Genomic DNA, 20293 nt, shown 5'->3' with positions numbered 1-20293 from the left:
TTATTGAAAACATATCCTCTCTCTACTACATTTCGGCATCACCTTTCACCTTTGTTGTAAATCAGTGAGCACATGAGAATTTCTCCCTAAACCCTCTACCTTGTTCCACTGTGCCATTTGTCTATTCTGGTATATACATCACAGTCTTAATTACTATAGCTTTATAATTATCTACATATCTGACAGTTCTCTCAATTTTGTTCTTTTCCTTCATGTTTGTTTTGGCCCCTTTCCTTTCCACACAAATTTTATAACCCATTTGCCAATGCCCATTTTAAAAGCCTAATGCAATTTTGAATAGTGCATGTAATTTATAGAATGATTTGAAGGAAACTGACATCTTTACAACATTGAGTCATCCATTCTATGAACATGGTATATCTCTACATTTCTTTAAGTCTCATTTAATTTCCCTCAATACATCTTCTTGTATTCAATGTAGAGATCTTATACATCATTATTACGTCTATTCCTATAAATGTGATGTGTGTGGGGGGATAAGCGGTATCATTTTTTAATTTTCATTTTCTATTTTTGTTACTAAAACATAGAGTACAATTGATTTTTATGTATTGACCTCATATTCAGCAGCCTTGCTAAATTTATTTATAAATTCTAAGAGTTTATCTTTGGTTTTTCTAAATACACAGTCATGTTACTCCTAATAATCACAGTTTTATTTCTTACTCTCCAATGCCTCTTATTTCTTTCTCCACCCATGCTGCAATAGCTAGGACTTCTAATGCAAAATTAAATAAAAGTGGTGATAGCAGATACCCCAGGGAGAAAACTTTCAACATTTCACTCTGGGATACTCCAACTTCAGAAACCAGGAAGAGAGGATCTATAACAAAGAAGACAGAGGAGCATCCAGTGGGGTAAAATTCTCATGTGTATTCTGAGCCTGTTTCTGAATTCTCCACTCTGTTCTCCTGATCTTTTTGTCTGTTTCTGTGTTCGTTTTCATTCTTTTAATTCCAAATAACAGACAACCCAACTCAAATTTATATCAGCAATGAAAGAAAAACCAAGTGTGACTCCAATAATGTCTGTTATGCTCTCCCCCATGGGGGCCTCATCCTCGGCTTCATGTAATAATGCCAGAGTTGGAGTCCCATGAGCAGGAAAAGAATGAATTCTGCTGGGCACAGAGTCCACAGATGTCCACCACAATTACAATTCCTCTGCCAACACCAAAGGGGTTTACTTACTTTACCTATGGATACACTATTAGTAACTAGTAAAGCTTTTAAGTTCACATCACTATGGTTCTTTTAAAAAAATTTTTCCAGCTATTCACTCATATTTATTCTGGAATAATCTATACTTCTAATCTGTCTCCTTCCATTCTTGTCATAGGGATCTGCTTCCCCAAAGCACCTTAAGTTTTTCTTGCCTACAAGCAAGCTTCATCCTCATCCCTCTCTTAGAATACCTTCTCCTTTTCTCTCTTCCTAATGATAAGCTGACCCTCCGTCAATACACAGATCAAATCTTCCCCCCCTCCATGATATCTTTCTCAATTACCATATCTGGAATTGTTATCTCTGTCTTCCCATGTACTTAATAGCATAAAAAACATTTTTTTAATGATCCAGATTTGTCAAGTATCTTTTCCTATTTGTCAGTCTCCCAACTAGACTATAAATTCATCCAGGAGGAAATCCTTATTTTCATATTTCTATATAAGCTTCTCGGCAATCTGCCCAACCCTAAACACATAGTTTCTATACTGAATATTTTTAAACCATGGGCTGGTTAAGCTATCACCCCTATATTTTCTCCTCTTCCTTTCAAAAGAATGAAGAGCAGTAGAAGAAAGTAATAATTAATGCATGTGGTTTATGATGTGGATTCTGCTCTGCAGGTGAACCTCATGATTTGGGAATGGTTGTAGGTACTTACTACAATAGAACCCTGGATGATGAAGTTTTGGTTTTAGATACCGTGCAAGGTGCTGGAAAACAGTGAGGAATAATATAGACACAGTGCCTGTCCTCATAAAGCTCAAAAATTTCTTTTTCAGTGCTGTAATTAATTATTACATTATTTTCATAATAGTTTTAATTAAAATAAATTCTTACTTTTAACCTAATCAATGCCAAAGAACGCTCAAACTACCGCACAATTGCACTCATCTCACACGCTAGTAAAGTAATGCTCAAAATTCTCCAAGCCAGGCATAGCAATACATGAACCGTGAACTTCCAGATATTCAAGCTGGTTTTAGAAAAGGCAGAGGAACCAGAGATCAAATTGCCAACATCCACTAGATCATCGAAAAAGCAAGAGAGTTCCAGAAAAACATCTGTTTCTGCTTTATTGACTATCCCAAAGCCTTTGACTGTGTGGATCACAATAAACTGTGGAAAATTCTGAAAGAGATGGGAATACCAGACCACCTGACCTGCCTCTTGAGAAACCTATATGCAGGTCAGGAAGCAACAGTTAGAACTGGACATGGAACAACAGACTGGTTCCAAATAGGAAAAGGAGTTCGTCAAGGCTGTATATTGTCACCCTGCTTATTTAACTTATATGCAGAGTACATCATGAGAAATGCTGGGCTGGAAGAAGCACAAGCTGGAATCAAGATTGCCGGAAGAAATATCAATAACCTCAGATATGCAGATGACACCACCCTTATGGCAGAAAGTGAAGAGGAACTAAAAAGCCACTTGATGAAAGTGAAAGAAGAGAGTGAAAAAGTTGGCTTAAAGCTCAGCATTCAGAAAACTAAGATCATGGCATCTGGTCCCATCACTTCATGGGAAATAGATGGGGAAACAGTGGAAACAGTGTCAGACTTTATTTTGGGGGGCTCCAAAATCACTGCAGATGGCGACTGCAGCCAAGAAATTAAAAGACGCTTACTCCTTGGAAGGAAAGTTACGACCAACCTAGATAGCATATTCAAAAGCAGAGACATTACTTTGCCAACAAAGGTCCGTCTAGTCAAGGCTATGGTTTTTCCTGTGGTCATGTATGGATGTGAGAGTTGGACTGTGAAGAAAGCTGAGCGCCGAAGAATTGATGCTTTTGAACTGTGGTGTTGGAGAAGACTCTTGAGAGTCCCTTGGACTGCAAGGAGATCCAACCAGTCCATTCTGAAGGAGATCAGCCCTGGGATTTCTTTGGAAGGAATGATGCTAAAGCTGAAACTCCAGTACTTTGGCCACCTCATGTGAAGAGTTGACTCATTGGAAAAGACTCTGATGCTGGGAGGGATTGGGGGCAGGAGGAGAAGTGGACGACAGAGGATGAGATGGTTGGATGGCATTACCTACTCGATGGACGTGAGGTTGAGTGAACTCTGGGAGTTGACGATGGACAGGGAGGCCTGGCGTGCTGCAATTCATGGGGTCGCAAAGTCAGACACGACTGAGCAACTGAACTGAACTGAATCAATTTTCTTAATCCTTTCTTAAATTTAACACTCTTTGCATCTTATTTAAGAAGTCCTTCCCATGCAGAGATTATGACAGCATTCTCTTGTTTATCAAAATGTTTATAGTTTTTCCTTTCATGTTTAATATTTTAAATCTCCTTGAAATTTATTTTTACATACTATACACAGTGATAGTCAGATTGTGTTTTTCCATATGCATATCCATGGGTCGAATACCATTTATCAGAAAACTCAATGCTAACCTGTAATGTGTACTTTGCAATACATAAAAAGTCCATAAATGCACAGTTTTGTTTCTGGGCACCCTATTTTGTGCTAATTGATAAGCTATCTTTGAATCAATTCCACTCTTTCGATATTACTACAGCTTTATATCCATAGAGCAATGATATCCATATCATTAGAGACTTATATCCATAGAGACTTGATATCCATAGAGCAAGTCTTCTGACCTAGTTCTTCTTCAAAATGTTTTAGTTATGATTGCAGATATTTCTATTGCTCCTTAGAGTTCTGTCATCCTTTTCTTTATATATTGTGCTATGCTATGAGCATATATTTAATGTTTCAAACTGATATTTTTCCTGGTAAAAATAACTTTTTATCCCTAGTGATGTTTTGAACCATAATATCTGATTCACCTGATGTTGTGCTTATCATTTGACAGTATACATTTACCTTCTTTCCCTTTCATTCTTTGTGTAGTTTTAAGCTGTAGATAAGTCTTTCTCAACTAGCTGGGATATCATATACTCTGTTTCTATTCTTTCCCTGGTTCTTCTAGAAAATGCAACATACATTATTCACTTATCAGTCTACGAATAATTATTAATCTTTACTCTCCTTAAAGGAAATACCAAGGCCTTAGAATGCTTTCTTAACTTATATGCTGTTGTTGTCTTATATTCAATTTTCCATATTTTAATGCATAAGCTATTAAAATCCTATTTTATATTTCATCTTTCTTTTGTTTACCTACGTAGTTTACCTCTTACTATCTCTCATCTTTTTCCACTGGAATCACTTTCATTCTGCCTAAAGGAAAAAGAATCAGTGAAGTTAATGGGAGGCAAACTCATAAAGTGCTAGCAAACTACATTTTCTTTACATAGAAATGTCTTCATACTGTCATCTTCTTGAAAGATAGTTTCTCTGTGCATAGAATCCTAGGTTATCAGCTACTTCATTACAGAAAACGTTCCACTGCTTTCTCTCTTCCATTGTTGGGAAGTGTGCAAATCACTCTTTTCAAGGCAAATTGTCTTTTTCTCTGGATATTTTTAGAATTTTCTCTTTGCCTTTAGTGCTCTTCTTGTGAACTTTTGGCTTGACATATTTTATTAATTCTGGAAAAACATCAGTCATTATCTCCTCAAATAGTTGCTTCTGATCCATTCGCCATTTCCTTTTAGAACCTCAATTAAAAGTACATTAGAACTCCTCCTCTAGATGTCTTTTAACATCTCTTCCATATTTTCTGTCTTGTTGTTTCCCTATGCAACATTTTGGGTAATTTCTTATAATATAGCATCCAATTCACTATCTCTTTTTGCTTTGATCTAATATGTTGTCTAACAGTAATCCATTCGGTTTTTAGATTTCAGTTTTGTATTTCTATTTCTAGAAGTTCAATTTGGTCTTTTTCTAACCTGTTAAGTAACTTTTAACTGTTAGTCATTCTCTGAAGACATTTATAAGTTTGCTTTAATTATTATGGACATAATAAGCATAGTTATTTATTTGTCCCTGATAATTCAATACATAAAAAATTTAGGAGTCTTTTTGTTCACTCATCATGTTTTGTTTCTGACTGTTACTGCTCACTGGACCTGGAAAACCAGAAAGATTACTTCCTTTAGAGAAGATTCATCTTCTGCCAGGGTAGGGGAGGGTAGGGGAAGGGAGCACTGGAAGTATCTTAAAGCTAATTCATGGTTTGAAGTTCTCTGAATCAAGGTGATACAAAACCATCCTCAAAATCTGTACAAAGGCCAGCCAGTGACTACAACCTACCTTTTCTTTTCTCTCTCACTTTTCTCAGTACCTGAGCACTTTCCCTGTTGCCACTTAGGATGGGGAGGCATGGTTTTACTTCTGGTTCACCTCTACCCTGAATAGTTCCAGCTTTGTTTGGAGACAGTCTCCTATGAGACTATCCACCTTGAGCAACCCCTGAACTTTGAGAGCTAAATTCCTTGTCTTCAAGGCTGCCAAAACCAAAGCCCGTATTTATTAGGATCAACAAATCTTCTCAGGATAAAACCTACTTAAGTGCTCTAGTGATTTGTACATCTCTCTCTATGATTTCACTGGATCATAGATTTTGGCCTGACAGTTCTTTTTTCTCTTCTCAGCTCTTTAGAGTTTTTGTCTTAATTTTAAATTTTAAAAAATATCTCCAACATTTTAATATTTTTCAAAGGGAACTGCGGTCCAAATAACCTTACCTATCATTATCAGAAACAAATGTCTACCATTTCCTATTTTCATGATCACTGAATTCGTTTTCCTTAACAGCTACAGTATTTGCATGAGGTTCCTCTTGGCAGGCGGAGAAGGCAATGGCACCCCACTCCAGTACTCTTGCTTGGAAAATCCCATGGACAGAGGAGCCTGGTGGGCTGCAGTCCATAGGGTCGCTAAGAGTCAGACACGACTGAGCGACTTCACTTTCACTTTTCACTTTCATGCATTGAAGGAAATGACAACCCACTCCAGTATTCTTGCCTGGAGAATCCCAGGGACGGGAGCCTGGTGGGCTGCCGTCTATGGGGTCGCACAGAGTCGGACACGACTGAAGCGACTTAGCAGCAGCAGCAGCCTCTTGGCAGGAGAGGGGAGGACAACCAGGATACCCTTTCAAATTACCTGTTTTCACAACCCAAAGGCTCTCTTCCTCCTTGCTACCATAGAGACAGAATACTTCCTACAGATATGGCTACTTTCCTATGTGATTCTTTAACAGTCATTCTTCTTTTTCCTCTTTGAATCAAACTATGTCAGGAGACTGCTTCTACCAGCTATACATCCAATTTCCACAAAAATTACTGCAAGCAAGGGATATAGCTTTTACACATCATGGTACACTTTTCACCTTATAGAATGTGATGTTTATGGTACTTATTAAGATCTGATCTTTGTTGTTGCTCTCTCTCTCTCTGTCTCTGTACCGCCTTCATTCACTTCTTCCCACCTGGCTTCCCTCAATCTCATCTATTTGGGACAGTCTTTACACACATTTTGAAGTCTATAAATTAAATTTCTCTCCTAGTTGAGCTGGAAATGGAGTTTGCAAGATTTTTATTATTACTTTTTCACCTTTCTTATTGTTTTTGAACGTTTTCAAGGGAGAGAGGGGAAAATTGCTAACTACTGAAATAATGTTTATCCTCAAAGGTCAGAATCATCTTGATTCCTGTATCTCATATGCAGTACAAAAAATACATCATTAAGTCCTGTCAACTCAGTCTTTGAGATATATTCATAACTTGTCCAATTTGACCTCCTCCATCTCTACCCTAGTCCGAGTCACCATTGTATTTTATCTGGTTTATTGCATAGCCTCCTAACTAGCTGTCCTACAGATACCTCAGGTGCTTTGCGGTTGATTCTCTGTAAGGTATTTACATTTCTCAATTTTTTAATTGAAGTAAGAGTTGATTCACAATGTTGCGTTAGTTTTAGGTATCCATCAAAGTGATTCGGTTATACTGAGAATACATATATGCCCTATTTCAGATTCTTTTTTCATTTAGGTTATTACAAAATATTGAATTGAGTTGCCTGTGTATGCAGCCCTTGCTTACCTGTTTTCTATGCAGCAGCTTGCATCTGCTAATCCTAAGCTCCTAATTCATCCCTCCCCTCACTCTGTTTCCCTTTGGTAATCCTAAGTTTATTTTCTATGTTTATGAGTCTGTTTATGCTTTATAAATAAATTCATGCGTATTATTTTTAAACTCCATATATTGTATAAGAGATGTCATATGGTATTCATCTTTCTCTGTCTGACTTCATTCATTTAGTATGATAATCTCTAGGTCCATCCATGTTCCTGCAAATGGCATTATTTCATTCTTTTTTATGACTAATATTCCATTGTATATCTATATACCAAATCTTCTTTATTCATTCATCTGCAAGACACTTAGATTGCTTCCATGTCTTGGCCACTATAAATAGCAACATTTACATTTTTTTAAGACATAAGCCAAACCATGCCACCTATCCTCAAAATCTTCCAATGACTTCCTATCTCACTAGAATAAAATTCAAAGTATTTAACACAGTTGTGAGGCCCTAATCCCCTCTCTCCCTTCTCTCCTCTCCCATTATTGTTGCATTCCAGCCACAATATCCTCCTTGCTGCTCTCCAAACAGGTCAAGCATATACCCACCTCAGGACCTTTGCACTTGCTAAATTGTTACAACCTTAGTTCCCTCATGGTTCACTCCTCACTTCTTTCACATCTCTGCTCAAATATAACTTTGTCAGGAGGTCTTCCTTGAACAACTGCTCTCACACATCACTACCCCACACATCCACTCCACAGCTCCTTACCCAGTTTATTTCTCTTCTTGGCACTTATCACCACCTTATTTTTCTTATACTTACTTGCTTTTTTGTTTGGAGTTGTTTTCTACAACCAAAATATGAACTCTATGAGAACAGGGCCTCTGTCTGTTTTTGTTCACTGATGTATCACAAGCATGTAAACGGTACCTGGAGCCATAGTAAGCACCCAATAAATGCCACTGAATGAATGCTATGGCTACAAAGGAACCCAATTGCAAGAAGTACAGTGAAAGCAGAAATTGCACAGCTCCTCCATCTTTGCTGTCACACCATCTCTCACTACTTGCCGTCCAGCTTCTCTGCTCATCAGGCACCTCCAACATCCTTGTAGCTGAGTCTACAAGTCTTTCCCACCTGAGGTTCCTTGGCTCAGTGTCTAAATCCCAAATATCTGACTGGTCTGCCTTAGTCCAAGAACCCACCCAGAATCCAATTAACCACTGTTGAGGGACAGATGGGGGGTGGGGGGTAAATATGTCTATTCACATGCCAAGTAGAGTCACCTTCTCCAAACTCTTTAAAAATGGGGAAAATGCTGGCAATCTTTAACTCAGATGCAGAACAAGCCTCCACGAACACATCCCTGACAATGGCAGAGAGAATGTACATGAATTCTATTGATACAAGGGTGCCTCTAACAAGTGTCTTCAGCGTCCTGTGAGTAATATAAGTGAGTGAAGAGGGCAAGGTGGTAAAGATGGCCAACTCAGGAGTCTCTGCTACATCCAAAGAAGTGCAGCTACTAGAACTAACTCCTGCCAAGGAGGAATGTGGGTCTGGAGTTGCCAGATCTTCTGATGGTTCAAGAGAAGCCAAGAAATTTGGAAATTGTAGTGTGAAATCTCCCACTTTAAAAATGATGACAACTAATCCAATTTTTGAAAAACAAAACACCGTGCAGACCAAATCAAACACATCTGCTGATCAAATTTGGCTCAGGGCTACTTGTGAGCAATTCTGTTTTACACAGTCAGCTCAAAAATAGGACACAGGTAATTTATCACACTCAAGAGCAATGTTTCCCAAGGGGTTCAGTGTGAAGATTTCATTAGCTGGAGTAACCAGAACTTTCAGTCCCCTTTTACAGCACCTGCCCTATCTTCTCTGCCAGTCCTGATGCAAATGCCCACCAACTTTTACCCAGGAGAGACATGGCTTAGTGGAAAGAATTACAGCCTTGGAATCAAATAAATCGGGTTAAAACCCAGTGCTACCTCCTAGCTTTCCTTAACTTCTCTAAAATTCAGTTTCCTCATCTGCAACCTGAGAATACTAATTCCTGCCTAGAAGCATTCTAAGGAATGAATATAAGCAAAGTGCTTGGTACATAATAGAGGCACAGAATAGGTAACTTTTATTAATAGAGTAGCAGGCAGTCTTCCCATAGAAAGGCATGATAGCTGAAAATCTACAATTGTGATACAGGATGTTCACAAGCTCATACCACCTAAATCTTCTGTGGGATAAGTAGAGGGGAAAGATGCATTTAATAAATAAAATGCGGATAAGAAATACAGTCATGCAAGGGCCCAGGTCTTCACACTAATGGAAATACTGGTGAACCTAGTCCAGAATGAATACATTTGTAGAAACCAGCAGTAATTAAAATTCATAGACATCAATTATCTGATTATTCAAGAACTCTCTCAACTTTTGAAGCCAGGTTTTGTATGCATATTACAACACAACACTGAGTCAAGTAGATGCATGCCAATTCTCCAATGGCCTAAAAAATTTAATCCTGTAGCTCAAGGAGACATAACCAGGAGGAAAAAAAAAACCCTGCTGGCCAGGTGTAAAGGGCAGTGCTGACTCCATCTGCTGTGGGCTGCCAGGGGGCTGGAGCAGGACTGTCCGACATCCACCATCAAATGCAGGGGAGCGACTGCTATGGCAGAGAACCCAAAGCCATCAGGAGGAATGCCTCTCTCGCCCACCTTGCCCTGCACTTTCCAGGAAGGAGCCAGGTGCAAGCTGGAGGGCCACAGAACGCACACTTAAAGGGTCATGAAACAGGAAAGGGGTCATCCTAAAATGAAACATGTAAATGAAGCTCAATGCAGGAACTGAGAGCACCCTGGACTGCAGAAATCAGAAACACCTTTCTCCTGGCAGGGAACTCTAAATAGGTTTCGCCCTCCATGAGGTTTAAAAAGAGTTTTGTCTCTGATTGGCTGTGCTTCCCCACCAAGGAAACCTGACCTCCCCCATCCCAGATCTGCCTGGGCCTATTCCTATTCCTCAGGCCCTCACGGCTGTTATAATCACGCACGTCCATTATCAGCTTTCCTCCAGGGGGTACCAAGCACCGGAAAATCACTTATCTCCTTCACTGTCAAGTCTCCCCAGATAGGCAGGCCATCAGTAATTATTTAAGCTATTTTCTAGATTTAAAAGGTGGGGGTGCAGAGTAGTCTAACATGAGTGGAGTATAGATCAAGATAGACAGGAACTGGCAATCGTTGAAGCTGGGCATTGGGCAAATAGAAGCTCATTATACTCTTTTTTTCCATTTTGGGGTATGTTTCAAATTTTCCATAATATAAAAGTTTTGAAACAAAGATTTCAGGAAAACACAGCTACAACCTGAAAACAATATCAGGTGCTCAACCCTCTCCATTCTGTGTCTGGACACAGAAGAATCTGGAAAGTGCTCAGATCGACAGCCTCCAGGGTTCCTGCACTCCCAGAACAGAGATAGTATCTTCGAGGCATTACACTCAGTGTCCTCAACAAACCACCTTTGAAAAATTCCCTAGAACTTTTCAGAATTATTCTGGCAAGACCCAGCTTCCCTTCTTGACCTATAAACCCTTGTGCCTCCACAAATTACGCTGACAACCTCAACCCACTCCAAGGGCCTCTACTTCCTGTTCCAAACTACCGTGTTGAGCAATCCAGTTATTGAAATAGCTCCTGGGTGGCAGACGAGCGTCTGTTAAGCTAGTTCTCCCTCCTGAGAGTCAGAAGGGTGCTGTTATCACTTTCAAGGAGCCAAGGAACACTTTATATTTTCTTCTTCCTCTTCCTTCTAACTTCAATTTGCTCCTAATAAGAAGTTGTTTTCATCATCTAAAGTGCAGTTTTTCAACCCAACCCTATGAACATCTCAGCATTTCCTGTTTAGGGGGCCAACCTGTGCATTGTGGGGTGTTCAGCAGCTTCCCTGGTCTCTGCCCACTGGATGCCCATAGCATATATGCTGTCCCCAGCTGCCACAACCAAAAATGTCTCGAGACATTGCCAAGAGTTCCTTAGGGGGCAAAATCACTCCTTGTTGAAAACCACTGGTCTAAAAGAGTGAAAAACCAAGATCAATAGGGTCCTGGCAAAAAAAAAAAAAAAATTGAGATATACAGTTTATTTCCACATACACTATTAGATAACATATTTCAATGTATATATTTCTAAATAAGAATACTGAAGAAATATCACATCCCAAGTCAGAAACACATAAAGGAACAAGAGAAAAATGAACTCATAACACTTGTAACTATTTCTTCTGTCTTGTGGCTTCCTGTGTAAATCTTATTTGTTTCCTCCAGATTATTCTGTTTTCAAGCCAATGCAGACATCATTTCACAGCAAGTCCTCTCTAAAGTGCCACACCATCTGTGTTGGGAGGGGAGACTCCTAATGAAGTGAGGTGTGCTGGCCTTCCAGCACATAGTCGACAGGTGTCACTGGAGAACAGAAGCCCCAAGAGAAGATTCCCACAAGAAATCAGAAGAAAGCACCCAGAACACATCCTCCCGGTAGAGCTTCAAATATCAATAGATTGCCATCATGGCCAAGAAGTAAAACAAAAGGCTAAGCAAGCAGCATGCGAGGTGACAACACCCAAGGGGAAATACTATTCTATTACTTCATTACACAGAGGGAGTTTCCTGTGGTACACTCCCCTTCAGAAGAAAGAAAATCTGCTCTCTGCTCTCTGTTCTGCACAGGCCTTACACTAGTCAGTCCATTATTCAGTTTCGGAGGATTTACGTACAAAGCTGTCTCTCCCAGCTCCACTCCCAATGGCCCCCTGACTCCATGGAGATGTTAACATGTTCCTCCTCTCTGATGCTATGGACAGCCAGGTGCTGGGCACAGGGGATGCTGTCTTTTGGGCTCCATTCCTCCTGAAATCCCACTTCACTGCCTGTCTCAGCCTGGATCCCCTCAGTCCTAGATTCTGGCCAAGGCCTCCTAACTGATCTCCCTGGTTGAGAGTTTCCCTTCTAACCCAGGTTTCACATGGACGATGATCTATTTCAAGGGCACAAGCCAGAAGAGACCAGAATCCTTCTGCCGTTTCTCGCTCCCTATCACTGGATACAATCCCTTCTTCTTTGGAGCACATTTTCAAAGCACACCAAATAGATGGCCCAGGAGGTGTCCAAGCAGGAGCAGGATGAGCATTGAGTGAAACAGGTGTGCACTCATGGGGGATTCATCCACTGGATAGGTGGTGAAGTGAGGAAGCGAAGAGGGTGTTAGATGCAAGGACCGTAAAGTTTCCTTTTAATCCTGACTTGCCATGACGCTGGGAACTCCTAGATCTGCCATTCAGGTCCTGCCATCTGACCCCAAGCCTCCTGCAATGTGATACTAAATGATCATCCGTGAATGTTCCTGAAGTAGTCCAGCACATGGTACCCCACTTCCATAAGATAACTTCTTTTCTGCTTGTCTTTTTTTTTTTTTTCCAATTACAAAGGAATGGTTTTGCGGTAACAGAATTAAAACAGTCCTGAAATATTTTAAGATGAAGTGTCTCAACAACTGCACTCCCATGGTGACAACTTCCAAGCATACGACATGTGCCCTCCACTCCTTCTCCATAACACATACACACACACATACACACCCTACTCATTTGATACTTGATCTTATACTGTGCCTTAGGGAGGAAAAGATTTAATTCTTACATGCATTGACTCATCTCTCTAGCTCCCCAAGAGGTTAAGCCTGGTTAGTTCATCTGCTTCAATTGCAATTATCCCACCAATGAGGAAATGGGAGGCAGGGAACTCAGGTACCCACTTTAAAATCACAGATTAGTTGGCAACATAGTTAAAACCAGAATAAGAACTCCTTTCCCAGTGTTCATTATTACACTGTAAGTGCTCTTCTCCACACAGTGCAGAGCACGTTCAGGAAGCAAGTAGAAATATTACTTGGGAAAAAAATAACTTACAGAGGCAGGATAGCACAGGGTTAAGTACCTGGACTCTGAACTCAGGCTGCTGTCATTAGGATGTAGCTGTCATTTACTTGGGGCTTCCCTGGTGACTCAGACAGTAAAGACTCCCCCTGCAATGCAGGAGAACAGGAGTTCGATTCCTGGGTCAGGAAGATCCTCTGGAGAAGGAAATGGCAACCCACTCTAGCATTCTTGCCTGGAGAATTCCATGGACAGAGGAGCCTGGCGGGCTACAGTCCATGGGGTTGCAAAATTTACTTAACTATGTGACCTGAGTCAATCAATTGGGCCTCAATTTCATTGTCTGAAACTGGGGTAATGATAGTACCTCCCTTACAGGGTTGTTGTGAGAATTAGATAAGTTAATACCTAGAAAGCACCCAAAACAATGCCTACTACCCATGCTAATAAAATCAGCATCATAGTTCTAATATAGCCCTCAAAATACAGTAAATATTATCCTTCTTAAAATTAAGTCTGGAAAGTCAAGATTAAATCTTGTTAAATTTGTTCCTTGTTCAAAAAGAAATCAGCATGGGGGAAAACTCACATGCTATTAGTCCACAAAAATTTAAGTGACACAGTGACTGAAATCATTTCTACAAAGAGAAATGACCTCATAATGACCTCATAGATCAAACGCATTGTAATACCTACCGTGCCAAAGAATAAAAAACCTTAACAGCCTCTAGCAGTAATTATCTAAGTAAAATGGGCTGCAAATCTGTTGGAGAATTGTTTTTGCCATGATAATATTTCGAGTAAATTGCTGCTTCTATACTAAAAGTACTGGTGTCACAGAACTGGCATACTAATAGAAAGATTATTAAAGAAACACTATTAAAATGAATTAGGTATTATTAAAGATTCAACACTACAACAGTGCCTGATTACAAGAGATTTCAAGCTCTATTGCTTAATGGGCAGATAAAAGTGTTAATTAAGCCCACTCTTAGAGGATGTCCCTAGGCAGGTCTACAAACCACAGGCAGCAAGAGGTCTAAGGACTAAATGAGAAACTAGTAACACCAGCCCAGTTGGATACAGTCCTACCAGTAAGATGGGGAGAGATCAGGAAGAGCCAAGGTTTTCTGCACAGAAGAGGTAACCTGGTAAAGCACACAACCATCCAACTTTTTTGAATCTCAGGATTTTTGTTTTTTTAACTGCTTTGTCAGCAACACTTCTAATTGCTCCTTTGCTTAAGTGAAGAGATCCAAATAATCCACCATAGATTGGCGACCCTTAATAAACAGTATAAGCAGGGAGAGGCAGAGAAAGCCTTGCCGTGATCACCAAAGCCTTCTCAGGCAACCAGAAGACACTGAATAGCTCTCACGGCAGCATCTCGGCCAAAAGCATCTCTCACCGCAAACAGCCTAAAGCTCTCAGTGGTTCTTAAAAGAGTTGCTAGACTAAAGGCATTAGCCATGAGTTTCAGGATCTATTTTGCTTTCCCACCTTGTTAATTAACTAATCAGGGGTGGCAAAGCGCCTCACAAATATAAAGTGTCAGGGAAATGCTAAGTAAATTCACCTGCATGTTCTATCAACGCTCAATTAGGAAAGGCGTAAGAGCTAGAGGCTCAGCTGTCCCCAGAATGCTGCAAGCCAAGGGCCAGCTAACGTGAAGGCGGAGAGACCCGTGTGCCCTGCAGCAGCCTCCAGCCCAGAGCAGGGCTCTCGGCAGGACTTCTGGAAAGGAAACCTGGACCAGGGCCACCCGGGGCAAAGCCAAAGCTGCTGGAGAGGCGCATCCTCGCCGTTCAGCCTCCATCTCCCCGCATCGCTCAGATGTCAACAAACCCGGACCACAAAGTGAAACTTTCCGGGCCCCCACCGTCGTGCTGGGTGTCTGCCCTCTGCCTGCGAGCGCGGCGCAGGGACAGGTGTGGGGCCGAGGCTCAGGAAGGGACCCCCGCTCCCAGCCCCAGCGATTGTGTAATCGACCTGAGAAGGGAGTTCTCGGGACCAGCCCCACGCCGGGATGCAGAGGCGCGGCCCGGGGACCCTTCTGCAGGCGCGGCGCCGGGAGGTGTGAGGGGGATGGGGAGAACGGTCGTCCCGCCCCCCGGGACCGCCCCCGGGAGGCAAAGGGAGCCGCGGAGCTGACACAGCCCGGAGGGGGCGCCCGCGCGGCGGACCGCTGCCGAGCTTGGGGACGCGATGGCTCGGCAGTGCGGCCGGCCTTACCTGCGCGCCGGCCCGGCACGGCGGAAGGCGGTTCGGGATGCCAAGGCGGCGGACGGCGGTCGGCAGCGCCGGCAGCCACCCAGCCACGGCATATAAGTAACCTCGGCGGCAGCGGCGGGCGCGGGACTGACAGCCCCAGGCCCCGCCTCCAGGCCCCGGGCCCCGCCCCCTCCGCGGCCGCGCAGCTGGCCCCGCCTTCTCCGCCCACCGCCGGGGTCAAGCTCGGTCCACCGGCCCGGGGGGCGGGGGCCTTCGCTTCCGATTGGTCCGGGAGGTAACCGCCCCGCCCACTCCCCCGCTCCATCCTTGGCTGCGAAGCGACGCGTGCGCAGTGGCTACGATGGGCAGCGCATAGCGCTCAGTGCTGGCGTAGTTGGTCCTCCATCTCTGGTGCTGGGCATCTTACTTTATCCGTCACGACTGGGAGCCGTGGGTAACCTGAAGAATCAGAAGTCAGACCCAGACTCCACGATGAATTGTCTTTATTCACCTGTGAAGGAATCTACGGGAAAAAAAACAGAATGGGCCAGGCTCTAACCAAAGGAGACCCCCAAACTAGAAACTGCTGCAAAAAAACGTACCACTGGCTCGGATGCATCTGCGCCAGGTCTGGGGGTGCTTTATTCACTCTTTGGATTCTATCCCTGGTCAACAAGTATGATGTGTGTGCGGAGGGTCCAGCAGTTGTGAAGCGAGGTTAGAGCATTAAGGTTGTGCCAACAGAGAAAGTGAGAGATGCTGAAGAAAGTAACCCTTCTCCAGCGCCAGCTTCCTTCTCCCCAGCCCCTCCCTATATCTGTCACTGCTCCCTCTGCGCCACCCTCAGCCTGTAAACAAGACCAGGTCTCTCCCAATAAGAATCAGTTTTGACCCAGCCATTCCACTTCTAAGTACTACTCAAGGGAATTGAAAACTTATATCTACCCAACAACTTGTACACAAATGTCATAATGACCCAAAAGCATATTCATAATGACCCAAAAGCATATTCATAATAACCCAAAAGTCAAACATTCGAACGTCCATTGTTTGATGACTAGATAAACAAATTATGATTTATCCATACAGTGGAATCTCTCTGGGCTATGAAAAGAACTGAAGTACTGATCCCTGCTATAATTTGGACGAAAATGAAAACTAAGTGAAAGAAGCCGGGCACAAAAAATCAGATAGTATATAAGTCCACTTGTATGAAGTATCCAGAATAGGCAAATCTATAGAGACAGGAAATAGGTTGGTGGTTGCCAAAGGCTGGGGGAAGGGAAAATGGAGAGTGATTGCAAATGGGCATGGAGTTTCTTCTGGAGTAATGAAAATGGTCTGGAGTTAAGAGTGATGATGGCACAATTTTGTGGATATATTAAAAAACCACTGAATAATACATTTTGAAAGAGTGAATGCTATGGTATGTGAATTATCTCAATTTTTTAAAAAACTGAACAATTTTTTAAAAATCCACACCTAACTACCTTGAGGCTGTACGACTTCCAGTTACCATGCACTTTCCCAGCCATTCTCATCCAAGATTCTTGCAAGGGTGGTCTGCATGTTTTTACTCCTACTTCCTTATCTCCCATTTATGTTATTTCCATAGAATGTGGCTTCTGCCTGCACTAGAGCTCAAAGCTGCTCTCTTCCTAAATCCTGCAGCTTTCTATGAACATTCCCAGTTCTCCCCCTTCTCTCCATTCTATCTTTTGACCTTCCTTTCCTTGGCAAACCTATTTTAAATATTGGTGTTTTCCATGGCTCATCACAAAATCCTTCCTAGGTTCTACCATCCACATCCATGAGTCCAGTTGCTGTGCTTCAAATTTGTACATCCATCCGATGTCCCACAGGTTTCTCAAACTTGATGTGTCCTAAGTAATTTAGGACAACCCCCAACCCCCAATCCCCCACGCTACTGTCTTTCTAATAGTGGTATCTATCACTGCGTGCTGGGACCTGGAAATCATCCTGGATTCTTCTCTCATTCTTCTAGAGTCAAGCACTAGTCTTTATCCAGTTCAGTTCAGTTCAGTCACTCAGTCGTGTCCAACTCTCTGAGACCCCATGAATCGCAGCACACCAGGCTTCCCTGTCCATCACCAACTCCCGGAGTTCACCCAAACTCATGTCCATCGAATCAGTGATGCCATCCAGACATCTCATCCTCTGTCGTCCCCTTCTCCTCCTGCCCCCAATCCCTCCCAGAAGCAGGGTCTTTTCCAATGAGTCAACTCTTCGCATGAGGTGGCCAAAGTACTGGAGTTTCAGCTTTAGCATCAGTCCTTCCAATGAATATTCAGGACTGATCTCCTTCAGAATGGACTGGTTGGATCTCCTTGCAGTCCAAGGGACTCTCAAGAGTCTTCTCCAACACCACAGTTCAAAAGCATCAATTCTTCAGCGCTCAGCTTTCTTCGCAGTCCAACTCTCACATCCATACATGACCACTGGAAAAACCATAGCCTTGACTAGACGAACCTTTGTTGGCAAAGTAATGTCTCTGCTTTTGAATATGCTATCTAGTTCGGTCATAACTTTCCTTCCAAGGAGTAAGTGTCTTTTAATTTCATGGCTACAATCACCATCTGCAGTAATTTTGGAGCCCCCAAAAATAAAGCCTGACACTGTTTCCACTGTTTCCCCATCTATTTCCTATAAAGTGATGGGACCAGGTGCCATGATCTTAGTTTTCTGAATGTTGAGCGCAACTTTTTCACTCTCCTATTTCACTTTCATCAAGAGGCTTTTTAGTTCCTCTTCACTTTCTGCCATAAGGGTGGTGTCATCTGCATATCCGAGGTTATTGATATTTCTCCTGGCAATCTTGATTCCAGCTTGTGCTTCTTCCAGCCCAGCGTTTCTCATGATGTACTCTGCATATAAGTTAAATAAGCAGGGTGACAATCAATATAAAGTCTTGACATACTCCTTTTCCTATTTGGAACCAGTCTGTTGTTCCATGTCCGGTTCTAACTGTTGCTTCCTGACCTGCATATAGGTGTACTTTATCCAGTAGATGTCCTTAAATCCCACTGTTCTTCTCTGTTGCTACTACCATAGCACTGGCCCACATTCCCTCATAATTTAATTTTCTTCGTCTTTTGTCTCCTTCAAATTCAGCTCCCAAACGGCTGTTAAGGTAGTTGCCCACTACTTTAGCTGACATAGTGAGCATTCCTCATTCTTATGATAGTGGTTAGTCACTCAGTCGTGTCCAGCTCTTTGCAACTCCATGGACTGTACCCTGCCAGGCACCTCTGTCCATGGAATTCTCCAGGCAAGAATACTGGAGTGGGTTTCCATTCCCTTCTCCAGAGTATCTTCCAGACCCAGGGATTGAACCTGGGCCTCCTGCATTACAGGCAGATTCTTTACCATCTGAGCCACCAGGAAAGCCCTCTTATGATGGTAATACTCTGATTTTGCTTCGAGAACTCACCCTTCCCCTCCCTTGGTGAGACTGCTAATTAAGATGCCAGCTTTACCTGGTTCTGGCTGGATGTGCCCTCAAGCAATACAGCATCCTTCTTCTAAAATTTGAATAAAATAATAGTGAAAAAAAAATGAAAGTGTTTGCACCTGATTTTCCCTGACCAAGGACACTGCCCGTCAATTCCTGATAATTCTGTCCTGGGAAGTCCTTTCAGAGCTTGGGTGCTGTAGCTTTTCCTTCAGTTTTCTGAATGAATCCCATAGCTCTCCAATGAATTCCATTTTTGGAAGTTAACCAGCCTTGGGTTCTATGCCATAGAACCCAAGGCAGACAGTAATATTTTTAAGATACAAACCATGCCTTTCCCCCACCTAAAACAGTCTAGAGGCATCCTATCCCCATGGGATAGACTCCAAGTTTCTTGACCCAGTCCCTGCCTGCCCCTCCCATGTCTTCTTTCTCTGCTCCCTGCCTGACCCTTCCGAATTACTTGGAGTTTCATGAAATTTTGCTGTAAGTCTTCAGGCCTCAACATTTTTAAGTGCCATCTGTAGAAGAGCCTTCTCTATTTTCCCCCAGTTAACTTCAACCATTCTTTAAGGAGTTCTCCTTCAGAAAGCCTTCCCTACTCTCAAAATTCTGCTTCCTTTATGTCCTCAAACACCCTGTTCTTTCAGCTGTTACTACACTTAATGCTGCAGTATTTTACTTACCCATTTAATTACCTTCCTCTACCACTAAACTTGGCATTCCTAAGGGCTATACCCTTCTCTGTCATATCCTGGCGTGGCAGGTGCTCAGACCTTTCCTTTCTCCTTCTTTGCCACTGTAATTCCTGAATAAATGAAATGGATCTCACTGAGGGACATTAACAAGCATTTTCCCCAGAGACATGAAAAGCAGAAATTCAGGCCTAAAGCACCTCGTACAGTTGGCCCCAAACTGTATTCCAACTCCAAAAAATGTTCCAGAAGGTGGCTAAAATCTCAATATGATTAAAGGGTATTTATTTAAATGACACAGCTCTCATCTCTAAAATCTACTCAGTTTCTCCTGAAAGCCTTCATGGTGGCTTAATGAGATGCAAAATTAAGTAACTTAGACAATTGTATTCATTATTGTGACTAAATAGCAAGATTTTTTTTTGTAATCATAGCTGAAGAATAAACAACATGAAATGCAAATCCATAGTTCCATCTTGATGTCTACTGTGAAACACGTGCCACCTTAAGAGGAATTATAGAACCAGCCATATGCTGATGTTGACTGAGAAGAGCTGGGTTCTAGTTTCAACTTAGCCATGACCATCTACTTGACCTTGGGTAAGTCATTGCTCCTGGATGCTTGCAGTCAGCCTCTCCAATATCTATTCCTCCATTGTCCCACCACCAGAACCACAAAATTTCTTTGGAAAACCACTTTTTCTCCATTCAAATCTATATGGTCTCACCTGACCTGACCCCAGGCTTCCCTAGTGGCTCAGACGGTAAAGAATCCACC

The 20293-nt window shown here is 42.3% G+C and overlaps 1 protein-coding gene across 4 annotated transcripts in view; it reads right to left on the bottom strand.

Annotated features, from left to right (window-relative positions):
- Positions 1–15457, bottom strand: part of HIVEP3 (HIVEP zinc finger 3) — a 564242-nt gene extending 548785 nt beyond the window's left edge. For all 4 annotated transcript variants that reach the window (XM_061412315.1, XM_061412313.1, XM_061412317.1 and 1 more), the window contains exon 1: positions 15370–15457. The gene's annotated coding sequence lies outside the window, so the exon portion shown is untranslated. The remainder of the gene's footprint in view (positions 1–15369) is intronic.
- Between the last annotated feature and the right edge of the window lie 4836 nt (positions 15458–20293).

This window comes from Bos javanicus, chromosome 3, assembly GCF_032452875.1.
Source record: "Bos javanicus breed banteng chromosome 3, ARS-OSU_banteng_1.0, whole genome shotgun sequence".
In the NCBI taxonomy this organism is placed as follows: Eukaryota; Metazoa; Chordata; class Mammalia; order Artiodactyla; family Bovidae; genus Bos; species Bos javanicus.
Note: the sequence above shows the minus strand (reverse complement) of the source record. Positions and strands in the feature narration are given on the sequence as shown.